Below are 23,929 nucleotides of genomic sequence, written 5' to 3'. Positions count from 1 at the left end.
TTGGCTAATTGTTAATTACCCTCACTGTTAAAAATTGACACCTTATTGTAGCTGGACAGACAGGTATCGGGCCTGGATTCTTTATGGATACAGCTCATTCTCACTACATTTCTTTTCAAAACCAGCAGTCTAGAATTGTGTCACACTCACTTTACGTCTGAAGGCCAGCATATGTGTATAAACAAATTAAGAAGGGGCCAGTCACTGCTCTCAAATATTCTGGAGTAAAACCCATAGACTTCAGTGGAGTTGATCTCAGCCCCAGTGGTGTAACTGACATCAGAATCTGACCCAGTCTGTTCTAATTCCTTGGTTTACACATCTATTTTGGATGTGTAAATTTTCAAAATCACACAAAGTGAACAAATCATTTAGGACTAGACTCTGCCCTCATTGCATATAATGAATAGTATTTCCATGGAATTACTCACAGAGTGAAGTATTACTCAGCAGGAGTAAGGATGCTAGAATTTGGCCTTAGCCTCGTGTTAATGTCCAGTTTCCACATATTAAACTAAATTAACCTATAGTACAACTTCACTGGCTTCAACCAAGTTGCATCAGGGAGGAATTTGGCCAATTAACCTTCGCTAATAAAACAGCTGATGATTTAATTTATATACAGTATGGTATTATTTTAAATCCTGATTTACAGAACTCTACATAGCATGCACAAATAAATCAGATACAAATGGAATGTATGTCACCTATTCATATATACACATTGTGTGTATGAGTAAGTTAGCACATATGCACATAGAGTCTAAATTTTATTTTTCAAGCAGAGAATGTTTATGGCAAATTTGGCTTTCTTAGGCTATGTCTGCACAAGAGACCTTACAGTGGCACAGCTGTACCATGTAGCGGCTCTCTGCCAATGGGAGAGAGCTCCCCAATGAGCGGCGATAGCTATGTCGGCAGGAGAGAGTCTCCCACTGACATAGCGCTGTCCACTCCGGCGCGTCTGTCGGTGTAACTTACGTTGGTCAGGGGTGTGTTTTTTTCACACCCCAACCAAAAAAAGCTTTACCAACAAAAGTGCTAGTTAGACATAGCCTTAGAGAAACTATTTCCCAGTCTTATTCACTAACAGAACGTATCTTGGGAAGAATCAGAGCCCAAACTTTTCAATCAAAACTCCTCATTGGGGAAGCTCAGTTACTGTCATGATTAAATCCAAGGATAAAAATATCTTTCATGATATGCCCTTTCCCCCTGCTCCCTGTTTTGCAGTAACTACACTGGGGAAGAAAAAAACACAGGAAGAGTATGAAATGTTATATTCTTAACTTTCCTAACCCATATTGCGTTTCAGAACTATAAGATGTGGTAAAGACAGGTAAGCAGATTTAATTTAGCAGACTTCAAGATTTCTGAAGCAAACGGTGGAGGAGAGAGCCAGTTATCATTTCTGACATAGGGAGCATATAGCGGTGACTGTCATATGGAATGGATGATCAAAGTCATGGTTTTAATAGATTCTAGTAACATTTTTAGCCTTAAAGTCATTAGTAGACTTCAATTTAGGAGTTGAACCCTGAAACCTTAATTTGGACAAAGGGTCCTGCTTGGAAGCAATAACAATGCACCTACAGGTCAAAATTTAATATCATTCTTGAATCGCTCAACTGTATGTCTCGGAGAAAATGGCTAAAATATACTTAGAAAAATACCTTCAGGGGATGGGGATGAAACTGAGAGCTAATCATGGAAAGAGAAGAACTAGTGTTTTCAGAGAAACTGAAGCTTTGGAGAGCCTTCAACTATTTTGATTTATATTTAAACATTGTAGAGATTTGAGCTTTGATTAGCTCAGACCCTCCCAAGTTCCTCTTTCAGCTCTGATTTGTGCATAGGCTGAACTAAGTCAAATGAAAGCTAAATGAGGTGTTCTTTAAAATTACCTTTGAACACTTAAAGAAGATAAGGAAGAGGGCAATTAGCTAACTGATATTAAAGGGAATGGGATACAATGGCATGTGTTTTTAAAGGCCTTAGCCTTTTGAAAATTGAGGTGTGCAGAGGGGAATAATATTTTAGGAGGGTTCTAATTGCTGTGTACAAAATCACTAATATATTTAACTTGGATGCATAATTTTTTGCTCATTACCCACAAACAGGCAAGAAAAGGCCAAAAGTCTTCCTGAACATACTTAAGGAATCCCTTCCTTGCTCAGTGGCTCATAAATGATTGGCTTGGCCTACCCAAGGGTACTGATGGAAATCTGACACCGCTTTCCACATGAAACTGTATAGAGCTGATCCTCCTCTCAGAATAGGGTCCTCTGATATGAAAGGCTGCAGGTGAGACAGATGCTTTACCAGCTCAACCACTTGGTCATGCCTTCCCCAGGCCCTACTCCTCAAATTACCCTGCTATTCAGAAAGGATACTTCAATAGGGAATAAATCCTATGATGATGGTTGATGATCTCCCACTGGAAATGACAAAATAAGGTGGCCACTATCAAATGGAAGTGCCCATGTACAAAACTGAGATTTAAGGTAGTACCCATGGATGGCTGCTATCCTCAGTTTGAACCTTCTCTGTTGCTTTCCTTGTCCCTAAATACCGATCCCTACCATGGCTACATGCTTAAAGAGATGGAGGAGAGGATCCCCCCCCCCACACACACTTACATGGCCATCTTAGATTATTCGGATTATAACTTGGGGTACTGCGGTTAGTGCAGATGCTATGTGCCTGATGCTTCCTGCAGGGAACAAATGGGATGGAATTGTGCCTCTGAGGGGGTGTTTCTGAGGCATACTGTTGCTCCTGCTGTGTATCTTGTGCGTGGGTTGATGAAGGCTGGTGGGATAAATTTCTTGACTCAAATATTGGTATAGAGGAGTAGAGCTTGTTCAGAAAGGACAGGCAGGGAAAAAAGAGAGGAGGTGTTGCTTTATACATCAAGAATATACACACATGTTCTGAGGTCCAGAAGGAGGTGAGAGGCAGACCAGTTGAAACTCTCTGGGTAAAGATAAAAGGGGAAAATATAGCGGTGATGTCAAGGTAGGGGTCTCCTATAAACCACCAAATAAGGAAAAGGAGGTTGATGAGGCATTTCTAGACTAAATATCAGAAATATCCAAAACACAAGACCTGGTACCAATGGGGGACTTTAACTACCCAGACATCTGTTGGAAAAGTAATGCAGCAAAACACAAAATGTCTAATAAGTTCTTGGAATTTATTTGGGACAACTTTTTGTTTCAGAAGGTGAAGGGAGTAACCCAGGGGACAGCCACTTTAGACTTGATCCTTACCAACAGGGAGGAACAGGTTGTGAATCTGAAGGTGGAAGAAAATTTGGGTGAAAGTGATCATATACTGATACATTTCATGATTCTAAGGAAAGGAAGGAGTGAGAGTAGCAGAATAAGGACAATGGACTTAAAAAAAAGCAGACTTTAATAGACTCACAGAACTGGTAGGTAAGATTTTCTTTCCATGGGACCTAAGAGATAAAAGCATTCAGGGGAGCTGACAGTTTCTCAAGGAGACAACATTAAACACATTACTGCCAACTATCCTGACGAAAAGGAAAGAGAGGAAGAATAGTAAGAGGCCAATATGGCTGAATCAGGAGGTTTTTAATGACTTGAAAATCAAAAAGGAATTGTACAAAAAGTGGAAAAATGGACAAATTGTTAAGGAGGAGTACAAAAGAATAGCACAAACATTTATGGACAAAATCAGAAAATGAGACAGACCTGACAAGGGACCTAAAAGGCAGTAAGAGGAGGGTCTATAAATACATTAGAAACAAGAAAAAGATGAAGCAAAGTGTAGATCCTCTATTTAGCAGGGAAAGTAAGCTAATAACTGGTAACATCCAGAAGGCGAAGGTGTTTAATGTCTATTTTGCTTCAGTCATCACTAAAAAGGCAAATGGTGACCAGATACTCAACACAAGTAATATTAATTACAAGGGGGAAGGAATGCAAACAAATATAGGGAAAGAACATGTTAAAGAATATTTAGATAAGTTAGATGTATTCAAGTCAGCAGGGCCTGATGAAATTCAAGGGTACATAAGGAACTAGCTGAAGCAATCTCAGAAGTGTTAACAATTATCTTCAAGAACTTATGGAGGACAGGTAAGGTCCCAGAGGACTGGAGAAAGGCAAACATAGTACCTAAAGGGAAACAAAGAGGACTCAGGGAATTATAGACCAGTTGAATTATCAACCTAACTTCAATACCTGGAAAGATACTGGAACAAAGTATTAAACAATCATCTACAGTATAATAGGGTTATAAGGAACAAATCATGCCAAATCAACCTAATCTCCTTTGACAGGGTTACGGTCCTAGTGGATAGGTGAAAGCAGTAGATGTGATAGATCTTGATTTTAGAAAGACTTTTGACACAGTCCCACATGATAGTCTCATTAGAAAACTGTGGAAATGTGTTCTAGATGAAATTAGTCTGGGGAGTAGTGGTGAAAAACTGGTTGGAAGACTGTACTCAAAGAGTAATTATCAATGAGTTTGCTGTCAAACTGGGAGAGTGTAGCTACTGGAGTCTCACTGGAGTCAGTCCTGGGTCCAGTATTATTCAATATTTCTAATAATGATCTTGATAATGGAGTGGAAAATGTGCTTATACTAATTTGTGAATTCCACGAAGCTGGGAGAGGTTGCAAGCACTTTGGAAGACAGGATTAGAATTCAAAATGACCTTGACAAATTAGAGAACTGGTCTGAAATCAAGAGGAAATTCAATAAAGACAAGTGCAAACTACTTCACTTAGAAAGGAAAAATCAAACACACAACTATAAAATGGGGAATAACTGGCTAGGTGGTAGTACTGGTGAAAAAAGGATCTGGGGGTTAGAGTGGATCACAAACTGACTATGAGTTAACAGTGTGATGCAGTTGCAAAAAGTTTAGTATCGTTCTGGGGTGTGTTAACAGGAATGTTGTATAGAAGACACGGGAGGTAATTGTCCTGTTCTATTCAGAACTGGTGCAGTCTCTGCTGAAGTATTGTGTCCAGTTCTGAAAGCCACACTTTAGGAAGGATGTGGTCACACTGGAGAATGTCTGGAGGAGTTCAACAAAATGGTAAAAGATTTTCTAAAAAAGATTTTCTGACCTATGAGGAAAGGTTAAAAAAACTGGGCATGTTTAGTCTTGAGAAAAGAAGACTGAGGGGGCACCTGATAACAGTCTTAAAATACGTTAAGCACTGTTAAAAACAGGACAGTGAACAACTGTTATCCAAGTCAACTGAAGGTAGGACAAGAAATAATGCAGCAAGGAAGATTAGGTTAGATATTTATTAGGTACAACTTTCTAACTATATGGATAGTTAAGTATTGGAATAGGTTAACAAGGGAAGTTGTGGAATCCCCATCATTGGAGGTTTTTAAGAACAGGTTGGACAATCACCTGTCAGGAATGATCTAGGTTTACTTGGTCTTGACTCACTGCAGAGGGCTGGATGTGATGACTTCTTGAGTTCCCTTCCAGCTTTACATTTCGATGATTCTATGATAAAGACACAGTCTAGCTTTTAGTATTAAAAGTTGTGCTCAATTGACTCCTTGATTGCATAAATCCACATTCCACCAATACTAATTTCCTACATTTGAGGAAATTAATCTGTAGGTATTAGCATAACTGACACATAGTACTGTAATTAGAAAAAGACCATTTACATGGTTAGAGCTCATCTAGATGATGACTGATATATTGAAAGATACTCATTTCCACTGTAGCTAACTTGTAATCGCAGTGCACAGTCCTTAGTCCCTGTGCAGCCACAAGGTTATTTTCGGGATCAGGGCCTTTTTCCACATGGAACTCCTCCCTCCAAAACTTCATGATCAGTAAAATTAGCAGAAAATCCTTGAGGAAATTCAACCATTTCAACTTCAAGGACTACACAAATGGAGTGAGAGAACTGGCTCCAGTTTGAGCTGGCATTGTTTATGCCTCTATGAAAGGTTCCCATTTTTCTTCAAAAGAACAGCTGTTGGACTCATGCTCCGTAAGACATCTGCTAGGTGCGAGGCAGTGGAGAAAGAAGCTCTTGGTTACTGCTGCCTCACAGGGAAGAGTGCCATCCTGTACTCCTGGAACCTTAAAGTTAGACCTCTCCTGCAGAGTGGATTCTATTCCATGCTGGGCTCCTATATTAGTATCTGAGATCGGTCCAGAAATCCCTGTCAATTGCTAATCTCCTATTGGTGGACAGATGTGTTGGTGCCCTTTGAGGAGTTCTGTTGATTTTATTGTGGACTATGGTTTGGAGTTGTTCCATTCTTTTCTCTTGGAGCCATGCCAGAAGGTGGTGTAAGACAGGGTGCATAGGGATGACTATAATTTTATTATTATTTGTATTCCTGTTCTGCCTAGAGGGCAGGGCCTCGGGCGGGGCAGGGGCAGGGCACAGTGTTTGGTTTTGTGCAATTAGAAAGTTGGCAACCCTAAGTGCCTCAGCCAACTGGAGATTGGTCCTGGCAGAAACCACTAAGGTCGGAGACCTCCTGGACTACGACAGGGGGGACTGACTGGATCCCCGGGCGCTAGGTCAGCGCATGGGTCTCTCCACCCTTCCGACCTCCCCCCCCCCCGGGGTGTACTCCAGGAGGTGGGGGGCGACCTTATCGCCCATTTCTCTTGTCTTCCTGCAGAGGGCCCTGCGAGAGGGTGCTCCTTGCCCACCCCTCACGTCAGGCCCTCCGGACCTTTTTATCAGGCCCCTATTCCATGATCCCCCTGGCCTCCTCACTCCCATACTTCGAGCCAGCTGCGCGCCCTGCAGCCAGTTCGCTTCCAAACCATGCCCAGGGACCAACTATACACACTCGTGCTCCACATGTTGCATTTCCTCACCCTCATGTCCCACCCGGACACCAAATGGCCGGACTACTTACCACCTGTGGAGGGTGAGGAGCTTTGTTGGGCCAGCCTCTATCTCACCCTGGTCCCACGGCGTGCTGGGGATATCGATTGGCAGCTCCTTCACGGAGCTGTGAGCATGGACGTGTACCTGTCATGGTTCACCGCCATTCTGTGGCTTGAGGGAGAACCTGGTGCACATCTACCTTGAATACGCCTGGCTGCAGCCCCTATTCTGGCTCCTCCAGAACCTCTTGCTGAGGTTCTGGCTGCACTTTTCCTCACACTTGTTCATTTTCACACACCCTGTCCATGGCCACACAAAGTCGCGAGACCTCCTCATCAACCTACTCCTGGCCCTAGCCAAGGTCGCCATTTATAGCACTAGGAGGAGGATGCTGGATGAGGGGATGCTCAGCGACTGTGAGACCTATTTCCAGTCTTCCCTTGTCTCACGCCTCCGGGCAGAGTTCCACTGGGCAGCATCCGCTGGCTTCCTAGACACCTTTGAGGCACAGTGGGCATTGGCTGATTCAAGCAGCAGGAAGCTACAGTTACTGGCTGGAGAAGCTGCTGTTTGTTCTCTGGCACGAAAGTTTTACTGAATGCTCACGAGCCGCTTTCCCAACCTTGGCTCCATGAGCAACATTCACACTGTTCCCTCCTGGATCTTCTCTAGAGGCTCCTCCATGGAGAGTCTAAAGTGCATCATACACTCTAGCTCAGTGAGGACCGGGGCTCTCCCTCTTTTCCCTTTACCCGTCCATCTCCAAATAGCTGACTGCATGCACACACTGCCAGCAGCCGAGGTGTGCTCCTAACTCCCTTCGAGGAGTCACATCCTACTTGGATGCAGAATCATTACAAGAAGAAAAACCCAAAAGCCTAGGAGATAGCCCGGCAGCACTGGTAACCTGAATAGACTGCGGCTGCCTGGGATACTTCACAATTAATGCTATAATGTTACTACAAGGCAACTGTGAAAAACAAATAAGTGATTCCTTAAAATGGTTCTGAACCAATTCAGATGATTTTTTTTAAAGAATCAAAGTATTATCCAGTTCTTTCTCTCTTCCTTCTGCCCATAGCCTACTATCTAACTACAACCCACTTCCCTAAGTTCCAGATCGGCAAAGCGTTTAAGCATGTGCTTAAGTCCTCCCCTGTTCAACGAAGCACATAGTTTAAGTTTAATCATGTGCTTAAATGCTTCACTTAACAGAGACTGACTCCTTGCAGACTTGGAGCCCTACTCCTAACTTCTAACTAAAGATGAACCTAGCACAAAGGGGTCCTTATCATGGTCCCAAGCACTAAATAAAACAACAGCAACAAGAAATGAAAACCTGGGATCCAAACGGAGCAAACCTCTGGGAGGATTTAAAATTCCCATCCAGCTTGGAGTTTTGTTCTTTTCCAAAAATCTGTCCTTCGCATCTGTCATTTTAACATATCACTATGCATGGGCCTGTCAGAGTATTTTAAATGTTCCACAAAAACAACAAGGAGTCCGGTGGCACTTTAAATACTAACAGATTTACTTGAGCATAAGTTTTCGTGGGTCACACTGTACACTGATTTCAAAGGAGCTACTCTTTATTTACACGGATGTAAGTGACATCTGAGTCTGATTCTTACTAATCGAGTAATGTTTGCTATTAAAAAAAGGATGCACAATTTTGTTGTCTCAGATCCCTTTATATTTTTTATTTAAAACTGCAATATTAGAACATAAGAGGCCATACTCTTAGCTGGCAATGTGAATCAGCATGGCAATGGAGCTATGGTGATTTACACCAGCTGAGGATCTGGCCCATTTACTCAGCTGAACATGGAGCAATAGACAATATGGACCGGATCCTCAGCTGGTGTGAACTGATGTAGCTCTGCTGGCTTCATTGGAGCTATGAACATTTACACCACTTGTGGATCTTGCCCCATCTACACATTTTCAGAAGGGTTGCTTCCCTTACGTGGGTGAGATTCTTGAACTGCAGGCACAAATCTGAGTATTTTACACCTCTAACTAGCTAACTGAAAACATAAATACAGGGAAAGTGCATGATTTTGGGTTGGAAACCTTGGTTACAAAGGGGCGGTCAAGCCCCAGAGTGGCTGGAAATATACATCTGAGACTCTGGAGATAATAAATCAGCTGCTTTTTAAGCTTAAGAACTAACTCTATTGCCATGGAAGTCCAAGGGAGTTTCAACATTGACTTCAACGGGAGCAGTCAGACCAACGCTGAGCATATTTGAAAATCCTTCCCTAGATTCAAGTTATCTTAACTGAAACTACAAAATCAAGATGGAGTCTCCTCTAAGCTCCATAAAGAACTGAGTTCTGACAATGTATTGAAAGATGCTCCCAGACTGCTGCACTGGGCAACACAGTATGGGGAGGAGGTGAGCAGCCCTCAGTGGTGAAAGAACAGGTTAAGGAATATTTAGAAAAGCTGGACGTGCACAAGTCCATGGGTCCAGATCTAACGCATCCAAAGGTGCTGAGGGAGTTGGCTGATGTGATTGCACAGCCATTGGCCATTATCTTTGAAAATTCGTGATGATCGGGTGAGGTCCTGGATGATGGGAAAAAGGCAAACAACAGTGCCCATATTTAAAAAAGGGAAGAAAAAGAACCCAGGGAACTACAGACTGATCAGCCTCACTTCAGTCCATAGCAAAATCATGGAGCAGGTCCTCAAGGAATCCATTTTGAAGCACTTGGAGGAGAGGAAGGTGATCAGGAACAGTCAACATGGATTCACCAAGGGCAAGTCATGCCTGACCAACCTGATTGCCTTCTATGATGAAATACTGGCTCTGTGGATATGGGAAAAGTGGTGGATGTGATGTATCTTGACTTTAGCAAAGCTTTTGATACAGTCTCCACAGTATTCTTGCCAGCAAGTTAAAAAAGTATGGATTGGATGAATGGACTATAAGGTGGATAGAAAGCAGGCTAGATTGTCAGGCTCAATGGATAGTGATCAACAGCTCGATGTCTAGTTGGCAGCCGGTATCAAGCGGAGTGCCCCAGGGGTCGGTCCTGGGGCCAGTTTTGTTCAACATCTTTATCAATGATCTGGATGATGGGATTAATTGAACCCTCAGCAAGTTTGCGGATGACACTAAACTGCGGGGGGAGAGGTAGATACGCTGGAGGATAGGGATAGGGTCCAGGGTGACCTAGACAAATTGGAGGATTGGGCCAAAAGAAATCTGATGAGGTTCAATAAGGACAAATGCAGAGTCTTGCACTTAGGAAGTAAGAATCCCATGCACCGCTACAGGCTGGGGACAGACTGGCTAAGCAGCAGTTCTGCAGAAAAGGACCTGGGGGTTACAGTGGACGAGAAGCTGGATATGAATCAGCAGCGTGCCCTCGTTGCCAAGAAGGCCAACGGCATAATGGGCTGTATTAGTAGGAGCATTGTCAGCAGATCGAGGGAAGTGATTATTCCCCTCTAATCGGCACTGGTGAGGCCACACCTGGGGTACTGCATCCAGTTTTGGTCCCCCCACTACAGAAGGGATGTGGACAAATTGTAAGGAGTCCAGCGGAGGGCAACAAAAATGATTAGGGGGCTGGGGCACATGATTTACAAGAAGAGCTCAGGAAACTAGTCTGCAGAAGAGAAGAGTGAGGGGGGATTTGATAGCAGCCTTCAACTACCTGAAGGGGGGTTCCAAAGAGGATGGAGCTCGGCTGTTCTCAGTGTTGGCAGATGACAGAACAAGGAGCAATGGTCTCAAATTGCAGTGAGGGAGGTCTAGGTTGGATATTGGGAAACACTATTTCACTAGGAGGGTGGTGAAGCACTGGAATGGGTTACCTAGGGAGATGGTGGAATCTCCATCCATAGAGGTTTTTAAGGCCTGGCTTAACAAAACCTTGGCTGGGATGATTTAGATGGTGTTGATCCTGCTTTGAGCAGGGGGTTAGACTAGATGACCTCCTGAGGTCTCTTCCAACCCTGATATTCTATGATTCTATGCCACAGTCAGTCAATGAGCCACCAGACAGAAACATTACAGTCACCAGAACACCTCTTGTTAATCGATCATACCATGAATCCAGGACACTTATCTAGCAAGGTATGAGATTTTACTTTTATTGGCTGCTTGTTCCTTGGTACAACTGCTCAGTGGGAACTGGGGGGTGCTGAGGATATCTCTGGAATTGGCTCACAAGTACTGTATATACATTGAGTTTTAAATCTCATTTGACAAACAGTACTGCATTGCCTCCTAGCATGCTGCTATAGCACTGGCTCAGTATAGACTTGGAGGAATGAGTATCAATCATGCACATCACTTCTTGCAGCACCTAGATGTTCTTGAAAAGTACAAACTATATCTAGCTCTGCTCATCTTAAGAGATTTGACAAGATCACTGCCTGATGTGATACCGTACAACTGCAGGCCACAGTATCATTATTACCTGCCAATTATAATAAGAACAATAATGAAATACCATTTAATTACTGTGCTGAAAATAAGTTGACTGAAATGTAACAGCTATGTATCATCATTAGAGAGCTGTTGAGTCTCAATGAACATGTTTTAATAAACAGTTGGAATTTAACTAGCAAACAATGACTTGTGCCACTAAATGACTCTCAGAGATTTAATGAGACTGCTACCACTCAATTATTAAGATTTTATTTATTGAGATGCAACAATTTAAAATAGATTTATATTCCTTATTCCAGAGGGAGACACATGCTAGAATAAAAATGTGGCGAATAATCATTTGGTAATTTACCATAATCTTATTGAACCTAATTTAAATGGATAGTAAAGTCTATTTAGAGCAGTTGCTTTTTTTGTTGGTGGTGAGATTTTCATTATAAAATTACAATGCTTTGCAAAATTTGTGACTCTCCATACAAACTAAAGTTAAAGTCACCAATTACAAACAATGTCATTAAACCAGACAGGTCTCAATTCAGCAAATCCCTCAGGCCCAGACTTTTAAAGGCATTTAGCTGTTGCTGTGCTTAGTATTGCAACACCCAATGGCTTAAGGAGCCTAATGGAATTTTGGCTTCTATGTGCCTAAATCCCTTTTGAAAATGAGATTTTAGGCTCCTAATTCAGTTAGACATTACTGTGATGAGGGCAGCAATGCCTAAATACCTTTAAAAATCTGGGCCATAGGCAAGTGCTAAAGTGTTGTGTTGAATAGGGCTGCACTTGAGAATGTGCTTAAGTGCTTTGCTGAATCAGGGCCGTAAAGATCAGTTCCTCAGAATATTAGTTTAAAAACAAACCTAATTTTGTATCGCCATCAGGACACTTTATTACTCTCTGTTGCTGAGGTCTCTAGAAATGATTGTGGGAACTGGTATAGGAAAGATGACTGACTAGGTGCAAGCCACATGGCAAAAATTCAACTGAAATCAATTGGTAAAGCTTCCCTGGCATACCAGACTTTTAGTAGTAAATTTTCTTGACTCTACAAGTGTATTTAATATCCTGTGTCAAAAAGAAATCCATCTGGAACATACCTCCCAAAATATAGGCTTGCCTCAGTAAAACAAAATGTAAAATTAATGAACTATTTCTTTTAGCTGGCTTGAGTTGGAGATGCTCTGAAGTTACAGTTTCAGAGTAACAGCCGTGTTAGTCTGTATTCGCAAAAAGAAAAGGAGTACTTGTGGCACCTTAGAGACTAACCAATTTATTTGAGCATGAGCTTTCGTGAGCTACAGCTCACTTCATCAGATGCATGTGTATTTTCTAAATATTTCTGACAACTCTAAAAAGTGATCATGTAAAAACTTCTTTATAAGCAATTGTCCTGCTCCGTGTGTGTGTGTGTGTGTGTGTTTTCAGTCATATCTTCTTATTTTTCAAACTAAAAAAAGTTTACACTATGTTGTACTTTTTATATTTTAGTTCTGCAGATTGTAGGACTAACACTGCTCTGGGTGAGTAAACCAGATTCTGTTGGGGCTAATGAATCAATGTGTAAGCAACATGCTGATTGCAAAATCTTTATTAATGGTGATGAGTGAGCCAGGAAGAATAGCGTTTGACTTTCAGTTTGCAAAGCTTAAGTTTGCAAAGCTGGCAGCTAAGGTAAAAAAACATTCTACATGTAAACTGAGAAGATTTGAGGTCAGGGAGACCTAATAAACATGGAGTCCAATGAAATAAAAAAAATTGTCAAAGTCACTTTTCAGAGTAGAATCTTCCTGTAAGGGCATAAAAAGTAACGTGTTAAGTGAGCATAGTTAATCTACAGGGCTTGAATGTTTAGGCCAGATGCAGTACTTCCCTTTATTTAAATATGTTCAGCTACCAATGACAGCAATGAAAGTTAAATCTATGAATGGAGGGCCTTTTCAGAAAATTAGTGTGCTGTTTGTTCTGCTCTCACACATTTGGGGTGTGGGTGAATTTTTTTTTTTTTATTATTTATTGGCAAAAGGGGTCTGACTGAGAGCCCTGGAAAGTGAAATCTTTTTTTAAGCCAGAAAATAATGTACTGCTCTGAGAGTAACACATAGAGCTTTCGCTGCCCTGTCATGGTGTCTGAAATTGTAACCTGGAGGAACCATCACTCTGGAAGACAGTTCAGTCTCTGTGCTAGTTCATTCCTTGACCTAGCCACTCAGTGCTCAGGAGGGTGACAAGCAGGGCAAAGGCTGGTGATTTGTGTGTGGTGGGATATCATCTGCTAGGAACTGGACTGTGCCCACCAACATTATTTCAGTATAGGCCACCGAATGGCCTTCAATTGAGAACATCTTGGGGAAGCTGTAAACCTCAGCAGTTCTGTTCAAGCGGGTGGTGTTAACCACAGGAAGGACAGTCCCATGGTTCAGACACTAGCTTAGGACTTGGGAGATGTGGCTTCAATTCCTTTCTCTGCCAAAGACTTCCCATACGACTTTGGGCAAGTCACTTAGCTTCTTTGTGCCTCAGCTTCCCAGCTGTGAAATGGGGATAATAGTACGGCCCTGCCTCACAGGGGTGTTGTGAAGAGAAATACCTTAAAGACTGGGAAGTGCTTTGAGATCTACTGATGGAAAGTGCTATGATTTTTCAACTGGGTCTAGCCACGATCTTCAGCTATGGACAAGAAGCATGTGGGGGAGACACAAAAGTACCTCTGTGTTTGCTTCATCCTGGGTCAACTGTGCAGCAGGCCAGTCCCCAGAGTAAGATAAAGCAACCTGAAGACTGCTCTAACTTTCACTGGTGGTGAATGGCCTCAAGGACCACTGGAAATTGCTGGTGCACAAGAAAGCCTCGTCCATGGACTGTATGATATGGAGAGGTGCAGAAGCTGTTACATCAGCCCTGTGTCACTGAAGGACCTCCCTATGGTGGTGTTATCCTTCTAGGGCTACTGAAGCTGAGTTTAGGGGTTTTACATTGGTGATGCTATGCAAAGCATCTGCAGTACAGCCCAAGATCTGGGCCATTTTCTCTCTACCACTCCGAGAACACCTGATCTGAAGAAAAAATCCAAGGATGAAAAATGGATGATTTGACTTAGAGGAGGTTAAAAATGATGGCAAAGTTTAAAACGTAAAGACCAGAATTAAATCTTGTGAGATAATGGTAGCTTTCCAAAAATACAGTATGTATAAGGAACAAAAATGCCCAAATGGCTGAGGACAAAGATATTTGACATTTAGATCTGACTGAGTGGTTGGTGAGGGCAGGGAATGCAAGAGTTGATATGGGCACAAAAGCACCTAATGGTGTTGTGTGAATGGATAGCACCAAGAGAGACAGGTGTAGCTTTTCTTGGAAGTTGGTTTCTCAGCCACTGCATGATGCTTGTGGGCATGGTCCAATGTCCATTGATGTCACTGAATGATTCTTTCATTGAGTAAAATGACTAATCCCAAAGCTCCAGAAAAATGGACGTCCTTTTTCCAAGTAGGAAATAATTTTCAATCTTTCTTTTCAATAATTGCCTCTTTTAAAATGGCACTGGGACAGTTTTCCCTGGCGAGTGGGATACCAGGAAAGGAAGTAAGAAAGGGAAAACAAACTATAAAAGACATGGGATCAACATAACTGAAAATATGAAAGAAGCAAGCCAGGGTTAGCCAACTTTTGTGTTCTGTCATTTGAGACCATTCCTTTAAGACTGTGGACTCGGAGGCTCAAGGTCAACCAAAGGGCAGTGGAATTTTTGTGTGTGTGTGATAGAGAGCGAGCACACAGTCAGTATAGTTGTAGCTGAAATCTCCTGAGTATCTAGCGTGACCAGATATCCCAATTTTATAGGGACAGTCCTGATATTCGGGGCTTTGTCTTATATAGGTGCCTATTACCCTCGACCCCCATCCCAATTTTTCATACTTACTGTCTGGTCACCCTATGTGTGTCTGTTACTAAGGGTATAACTACACTGCAAAAAAATCCCACGGCAGTGAGTCTCCGGGCTTGGGTCTAAGCCTTGGGCTCACAGGTGCTAAAAACAGCAGTGTACACTTTTCTGCTCTGGCTGCATTTCAGGCTCCAGTCTTGGCACTCGAGCTCCAGCAGGAACCTCTACACTTCTATTTTTTTCGCCGTAGCACGAGCCCCGCCAGCCCAAGTCTGTAGACCTGGGCTCTGAGACTTGCGGCCGCAGGTTTTTTTTTTTAGAGTAGAGACATACCTAAAAGAGGCCTGCTGAAGCCCAGACTCAGGAGTTACAAAGGATTTGGAGTTCACTTCATCAGTCCAACGGGCATTTGTTCGAGTGAACAGCATCAAGCTGAAAGATTCAAATAGTGAACTGACATTCAGAACCTGCCTGCATGACGACTCCGTTAACCAGGTTAATTACTCATTACAGCTGCACATTTTAGAAACAAAGGGCTCCATTGATGTCTATGGAGTTGCACTGAAGATGGATTTGGTCCCTGGAGATGATAGACAGGGTCACTAAATACAAAAGGACAGTCATTGTGACTTGGGTTCTAGTCCTCTCTGTGCAGTCTTGGGCATTTAATCTGTCTTTGCCTCACTTTCCTCATCCGTAAAATGGGGGTAGCATCACTAAGGGCTTGTTGCTATGGCAGTTTAGTGCACAGCAGCAGGGGCCACAGCTAGTTAGTGTATGGCAGGGTGGAGTACTGTACATTTACACCCCAGCTTGCCCCACTCCTAATCGCCATGTGGACTAGCCCTTATCTACTTCCCCAGTTCTCAAGCATGTTAGGGGGATCCTTGTGAAGTGCTCCGAATGTGTAAAGTACTAAGTACTTCTTCTTATTAATCCAGGATTATTCCCCACGCTGCATGTTGTAGCGTTCTATCCAGTCTGCTTGTAAAAACCATGTTATTGGGTTTTGCCATTACCCTCAAGTGACTAATACACAATGTAATAGATTGCCTGCTCAGGATTTATAATGAGGGCAATCACCAGGTTCCCTTTTCCTTCCTCTTTTTGAATACTGGTGGTAAATTTTTCCCCACCCCCACTTCTGTGGACTCTCACCATTTCTTCATGATTTATCATAATAATTGGTAGTGATTCAATAACTTTGTTAGCCATAATTAATGAATGTTAGCAATTCTCTTATTAGTCAACAATACATATCATTTGGACCCCCTGATTTTTCATATTTTCCAAGTATTCCCTCACATGCTTTATTTCAATAGCTATTTTATAAGGTCTTCATTATTTTCTAATTATCCAAATGGCTTTTCCTTGTATTCATTGTTCAAGACAGATTTTAAAAGGAGTTAAATATCTCAGTAATTTTACAGTCATTAATTTCATGCCAACCCTCATTTATTAGATATTTGTACCTCTTCTGTAAAAAGACACACACAGAGAGATGGCTACATACATTTAATTTCTTCAGATAATTTGATACAATAAATAATTTTCTCCTCAATGCCATTGTAAGTCTGTGTTTTCAGTATAATACTTTTTCCCTCTACAAATTAGACTAAAAATCATTGCCAAACGGTGTTCTAGAGAAAAATAACAACATAATTCACACAGGGATTGGATATTTATATGGATAACAAGAATATCCAAAAAGAAAAGGAGTACTTGGACCTTAGAGACTAACCAATTTATTTGAGCATAATCTCTAAGGTGCCACAAGTACTCCTTTTCTTTTTGCGAATACAGACTAACACGGCTGTTACTCTGAAAGAATATCCAAGTTTTGGAAGGATATAAAACCTTATTCTTCAGGATTTATGACAGGATTAGGATGAGACTAGAACTGGCCAGGAATTTTTCACTGAAATAATTTTTTGATGAACAATGCCCTTTACCCAAAATCTTGTGTTTTGCAGAAAAATGATTTTCCATTGGTAAAATCAAAATGATATATTTAGTTGTGGGTCAGTTTGAACCAAGTCAAAACATTAAAGATTGTTGAACTGAACTGAAACATTTTGTTTAGAGTCAGTTCAACACTTACTTAGGGTACCACAGTGCCTTAGGGGAGTTACAGTTCTGGTGCTTTATGCCCATTGTCTCTTTCGGGCCAGGCTCTTCAGCTGGGCTACATGTCCTTCAGTGTACGGGATACAGCTAGTTGCAATTCTTGATCACTGGTTCAAATCCATCTAATGTCCAAAGTGATGAAAAATTGCCACCTTATATCAGCTGTTTGGTGATCTGGGTGCAATGAACTAATAGCCACATTCCCGTCCCAGTAGACAGAAACCCATAAAGGATGATCTTCTGGTTAAGGCATCAGACAGGGACTTGGAAAATGGGTTTAGTTTAGAGCTGTGTGAATAATGGAAATTCTGAAGAAGAAGAAAAAAGATTGTTTCTGGTTGATCTGAAAATGAAATATTTCAAAATTTTCAACAAATTGAAAAAAAGATTTGTTTGATCCAAACCAAATACCCCATTTTGAGTTTGAGATTTTTTTTACCACATTTGTACATTTAAAAAAAATTAAAGAAAATTTTGAAACAAAATTTTAAATCCAAATGTCAATACATTTTATTTAGAACATGTTGAAATTAATTTTTTAGACTTTTGTAGGTTGGTTGTTTTTTTTTTTTAGTTTTTTAAACCAAAACAATTTGGCAAAAATTGACCATATATTCGCAAAATGTTTCAGTAAACCTGAATCAGCCTTTTTTTTAAAAAAAAAAAAGTTCTGGATGAAAAATGTCACTTAGCTCCAGCTCAGTTGCTAGCTTTGCCACAGATTTCTTATGTGATATTGTGGAAGCCATTTAGTTTCTTTGTGTGACAGTTTTTCCACCTGTAAAGTGAGATAATAATTAGAGATGCCCTGAAAATGTTTTTCTGCAGAAATTTTTTATGAAAAAAACCATTTGTTTCATCAAAATTTTCCATGGGAAAAAAAATCTCTATTTTTCACTAAAAACTCAAAATCCAAATTATTTTGGCCTCATGAAAATTTTACTTTTTGCCTCATGTTCCCGTTCTTCCCTGTAGGAGAGATCCCGTAGGCCTGGATCCCAACCTGGACTATATCTAGGCTGACCAAATAGCAAGTGTGAAAAATCGGGGTAGGGGTATAGGGGGTAATAGGAGCCTATATAAGAAAAAGCCCCAAATATCAGGACTGTCCCTATAAAATCGGGACATCTGGTCATCCTAACTATATCTCTCATAACACAACATGATTTCCCCTCTGGGGGAGGGGAAGATGTGCATTCATGGAGTTGGTGGGCATGATGCATTATGGGAGATGGAGTCCAGCTGGGAAGCCTAGCCCGGAGGAAAATGGGGGCATGAGGAGCAAATTCCCATGAGGCACTTGTGACAGAATATGCCCCTGTGTTCACACTCTATGCATCACTGTAATAACGTTTATACAAGATATGCCTCGTGAGATATAATTTAAAATTAATAATTTGCTGGTCAATAATAACATGGCAAAATGCACGCAGCAGTGTTATATGTGAAGTTATAAACATAAGCTGAAATCATGGCCAGATGAGGCTGGGGATTGGCCAAACCAGTTCCTCAGAAACAAAGGGTATGCTGACGCCTCAGCCATGTGTAAACACGGATGATGGACCAAAATCTGCTAAGTGGCCATTCTTTGGCAGGAAAAGGGGCAGGGACTAAAAAAATCTACATTTTAGCAAAGAAACACCATGGGGTTCCCTTCCCCACAGATTGCCTGTTGCCTTGCTCCAATGCTTCTCAAAGCAGGGACGGGACTATAAAAAGAAGGGGGAGATACCCCAAGACACCCCTTTTTCTCTCCCTGGCCATTGCATTCACTGGACCTGAAGAGACAAAGGAAGCAGCCATTGGACTCAAGGGCAGGGGTACTGATCTAAAGAGTTTGGTCAGTGAGACTGCTGAAAGCATGTGGTGAGGCAATTTTGCTTTGAATCTAATGTAGTTTCTTCAAACGCTTACTGGTGCCTAACTGATCTTTACTTTTCTTGTAACCATTTCTGACTTTTATGCCTCATTACTTGTACTCCCTTAAAATGTCTCTGCAGTTAATAAACTTGTTTTATTGTTTTACCTAATTCTGTGTATTCAAGTTGAAGTGTCTCCATTTGCGGTAACAAGTTGTGTGGATATTATTCCCTTAAAGGAATAATGGACTTAATATATTTGTACTGTCCGGGAGAGGGCGGGGCAGTCCAAGGCATACACTTCTGGGGGGAAATCTAAGACTGGGAGTGTGTTGGAGTCCCTCTGTGTGCTGGGGTTCCCCCATGGCAATCTTTAAGGCTGGGAAGAGCTAAGGTGTGGCCAGCTGGCTGTAGCACACACAGACACAGTTGAGAGGGACGCACATTCTGGAGGCTACAGCAGCAAGGAGTTGTAAGGGGCACCCCAGGTTAGAAGGCCTTGATCTGGATTGTACCCTGCTATGTCACAGCATTACAACTCATATTTTTGGCCAAAATATTTAGACAAAAATCAATCAATCAATCAAAGTTTTCCACGGAAAGCAGCCCCTTTTTGCAAAAAAAATCAGGTTAGTCAAAAACCTGATTTTCCATTTAAAGACACTTTTGATGAAAAATTTTCAACTGCTATTAACAACAGTACTTCCTTTCTCCAACCCTTTGTCTATCTTGTCTACAAGATACAAAGGAGAGACTTTTATTATGTATATACGCATTGACAGACTCTAGGCCCTGCTGTAATAATAATAATAAAAGAATAAATGTCCCATTAAGTTAGGTGTATTGAGAGCTGAAATTGTCTCCATGAGCCATGATTTTAGATCTTTCCCCTCTCTATGTGAATTTTTTTGTTGTTGTTCATGTCACAGGTGCTGAAGAGGGAATGACTGAGGAGGGCAAAGAAACAAAAGGAACAAGTCGGGCTACTGCTGTTATCTTTTGTGTCTACACTAAACCAGCCTCTTGTAGTACAAAACTTATTGAATTGCTGGCAGTAATGGTGGTGTGGATTCAAATACAATGTCCCAAAATGGGGAGAAAGTAGGCTAATGTCATTTCAAGTCAGAGAGATTCCCAGAGCAACAAATTACTTTACTTTGATATATGATTCAGAAGTAAAACTCTAAGTGTTCTTAATATGCTTTAGCTCAACTAGAAGTTATGGGCTGGATGCAGGAATTACTGGGTGAAATTCTGTGGCCTGTCTTATGCAGGAAGTCAAAGTAGATGGTTTCTGGCCTGAGAAATCTATTAATCTTAATGTGACTGGTTAATCTAAATTTAGCTCATAAGAATACAGCGAGAGGAGCCCTGCACTGCTTTAAGTAGTCACTGTGGTCTGAAGGAAGAGGACTATATTAAGGAGAACAGATGGATAAGCAACTCAGGCAAACTTCCCGTGGCACCCAGCTCTGCCAAGCCAAAGTCAAACTCTATGAGCTTTTTTAAGCAAGGTCATGACACAATGTCTTGAGATCTCCTCCCCAGTACAGAGGTGGACTGACCAAGCATGCATGGGATAAAGAAAAATGCATAGTCTATCTCATAAATGGCCTATATTTTTGCATAAAAGAATCTGAACTGAGGTCGTGGGTGGTTAGGAAATCTCAGGGCAGGACCTGACCTGGGGAGGATGCATGTCTACTGTGGCCTATGCTTGTAACACAGCATCCTGTCCTCTGATCTAGCCAGTCAATGCCTGCCTAAGTTTATGGATAACAGTAGTTCAAGATATCAGAACTCTGACATGCCAAGCCCAACTACTCTGGGTTTACCACCCCCTCCTATCAAAATCTTCATTGCCTTAATTATTATCCATTTCCTCCACACCCCTCAAAGAAAAAGATGTCTTCGATTGGTTGCAAAACCATTGCCGTTATTATCTTATATATTTGTACAGAATCATTTGCTTGTGTTTATGTTTTATATATGCACTGTTTTGTTTGAGACTATTAACATAATTCACATTCATTCAAAGGTAGAAGTGCTCACACGGGGTTTGATACGACTTTTTGAAATCAGTGAAAGGCTCAATGTTTTATATGGGCTCTTTAAGAAGGAGTCAGGGAGATAATAGCGAGGAATTAAATGATACAAAATGTTTCATCCAGACTTATGCCAAAGCATTTTACAAACTGCACACAGATCATTTACCTAATCAAAGAAATGCAGCCACCTTCAAGGTAGAATGCCATGTTTGTTTAATAGTATTTATGAGACTACACAGGACAGGGAGTGAAGCATAAATCCATAGGAAATTATACACTGAATTTAGGTCAGCAGAATGTATTTCCTCAAGTGGGAATATGGGCCAGGACATGCTCTTCCAAAAAGTGCCATGGAATCTTTAATGATCTTGTGTGGTCAAAACTGTGGTTTTATGTCTCATCCCAGAGAGAAGTAAAAACCACTGTATTACATACATAAACTAAATACAGGTCATATACCAAAGCCAGAAAAACTTGGAGGAAAAGCTATAGTTTGTTTTGGGAAGTATATGAGTAAAGATACATCTAAGTAGGTAATTCCATACATTTTAGATTAAAAATTAAAACCAATTTTAGACATGTTTAGGAAAACTTACAGCATAATGTTCAAATTGGGTCACTGATTTTTGTGGCCCACTGCAGCCGACTGTGCCTGAGTTTCAGAGGTGCTGGTGACCAACAACTCCCATTGACTTCAACTGTAATGGCAGGTTGCCAGCATCCCTGAAATTCAAGCCCCAGGTGTCTGAAGTCAAGTATCCAGAAACTGTCAGACGCAAATTGATTCACAGATGCATTAATCAATACTTTTGAGCTTCTGATGGACTCATTTTATAAATTTACTGCCCTCCACCGTCATCAACCCACAACCCTGATGAGACTAGAATTTTGGACAATAAGCATGTTGGCATGATAATAATTACATATTATTAATTATTATTAATTACATATTACTAAGTATTATACATATACCATGTATCACTTCTTTTCTGCGTCACAGGGAATCCATTGTACACATTTTAGTTATGTTCCTGCTAATAGTCAATGTTTGCCTCTAGTTTTCCAGTTCAGCTTCTCCACTTTTTCAGTACATCTCCAAACTAGTTTCACTCCAACCTGTGTATCTTTCTACCCACTACTCCATGTGTCTACATGTTGATGATAACATCAGCCAGTGGACTTCATTGCACCAATACCAGTGTTAAACATATAATGGTAAAAGTTAAATATTTCATTTAATGGGGAACTTTGCATCACCCTTGCCCACAGATGATATTTCACCATCCGCTAAAAAGGATCACAAACAATTTGGACAATAATTAATTTTCCATTAATTATTTTTTATTTCTGTACAGTGTGTTCTTTTTACTCTAGCTCTCTAACAAATTTGGCGTTGAGACCCCTTCACCCTTGCCATCTCTTCAAGTACAAGGTTCCATTCTTCATTAGGCTATTTTAAAATCTGCAAAGAACTGGTTTCCAGATGTGGATATGTACAGACAGTAATTGCACTTTGTGATCACTTCCAGCTGCCCCAAATGCTTGCCAACAAATTCCCATAAGGAGTGCATGTTTTGTGCTGCAAATCAGGGGAACATTGTAAAATGATAATGTGTTGCATACTACAGAACCTACAAGAATTATGGACTTTATAACTGAAGTAATTGGAATTAGGCTTTATCTTAAAGGTCAAGAAAGTGACAAAGAAACTGAATCTTTGCAAATGAATCCATTGGATTGATTTTTAGAACTATTGTGTACCTGTTCCATGAATGCTAGTCACTTTTGTAAATTATAGATTTTAATACATTGTGTACATATTGCTTTCTCTCCTGTGTATGACAATCTTACATATTGAATTTGGTTACACAATTAGATACCGCATATTCTTTTGTCATCATTAATATGTAACTCTCCTGACTTTCAGATCCAGTAGGACATATCAGGATTTAAAATTATAGGTCAAATGTCCTCCTGATGTTAATGGGCACTTCTTAATTGATTTCTGTGGAGATATATCTACAGTGCCAGTAGTGAATTTGGTTCTATATTTTTATAGAAAATGTAACTCTTACATGTAAATTTCACACACACACACATCTGTTTTCTTCCATATTACATACAAATCCTTACAGTTCTGTGGTGAAATTCATCTCTATGGAGAAGGCCAGCAAAAGGCACCACTTAAATCCCGCAAATGGCCATAAGTCTCTAGCCAGAGGTCTGGACAGTTTAACAGTTTTAAAGACCCATAGTATCAAAACATAATTTCAAAATCTATAATTGAACAGACTGCCTATGGACCCAATGACAAACCACCTTAACTATCCATATGTCCCTCAGCCCCACTTCCGCCCCAAATGCCTGGAGTTAGAAGACAGAACGGGAACATTCTGAAAATGTGGCATGTAATTTTTAAAGTGAAGTGGCCACATTTACAAAAGTGTTCCTCCACACCCAGCCATCCCCACTGACAACAGCCCCAAGAACAATGGAAGAAGCTGGGCCCCTGAGTTCTTGGGAAAATCTGGTTAGTCTCTAAGGTGCCACAAGTACTCCTTTTCTTTTTGCGAATACAGACTAACACGGCTGTTCCTCTGAAAAGAGTCAGACTGTGGTTTTTAATCCATTCCCCATGCTGGAGGAGGTTTTGAATAGTAGTACTGCAGTGGGATCCCCCTGAGAATTCTGGCTGGTTCAGCTAGAATCCCTGCTGAAGAGTGTACAGTGGTCTAGCA

At 41.1% G+C, this 23,929-nt stretch overlaps 1 protein-coding gene across 8 annotated transcripts in view; it reads left to right on the top strand.

Annotated features, from left to right (window-relative positions):
* The window catches only part of LOC125636878 (uncharacterized), a 234,487-nt gene that overhangs the window by 111,172 nt on the left and 99,386 nt on the right, over window positions 1–23,929 (top strand). For 4 of the 8 annotated variants that reach the window (XR_007356749.2, XR_012668361.1, XR_007356750.2 and 1 more), the window contains one exon: window positions 12,763–12,794. The exons of 2 other annotated variants lie outside the window; for them this stretch is intronic. The gene's annotated coding sequence lies outside the window, so the exon portion shown is untranslated. Of the gene's footprint in view, window positions 1–12,762; window positions 12,795–20,072; window positions 23,015–23,929 lie in introns of those variants that run through there. 2 more of the 8 variants (XR_007356745.2, XR_007356747.2) reach the window with 2 other exon arrangements.

Source organism: Caretta caretta, chromosome 5 (genome assembly GCF_965140235.1).
Source record: "Caretta caretta isolate rCarCar2 chromosome 5, rCarCar1.hap1, whole genome shotgun sequence".
Taxonomy (NCBI): Eukaryota; Metazoa; Chordata; order Testudines; family Cheloniidae; genus Caretta; species Caretta caretta.
Note: the sequence above shows the minus strand (reverse complement) of the source record. Positions and strands in the feature narration are given on the sequence as shown.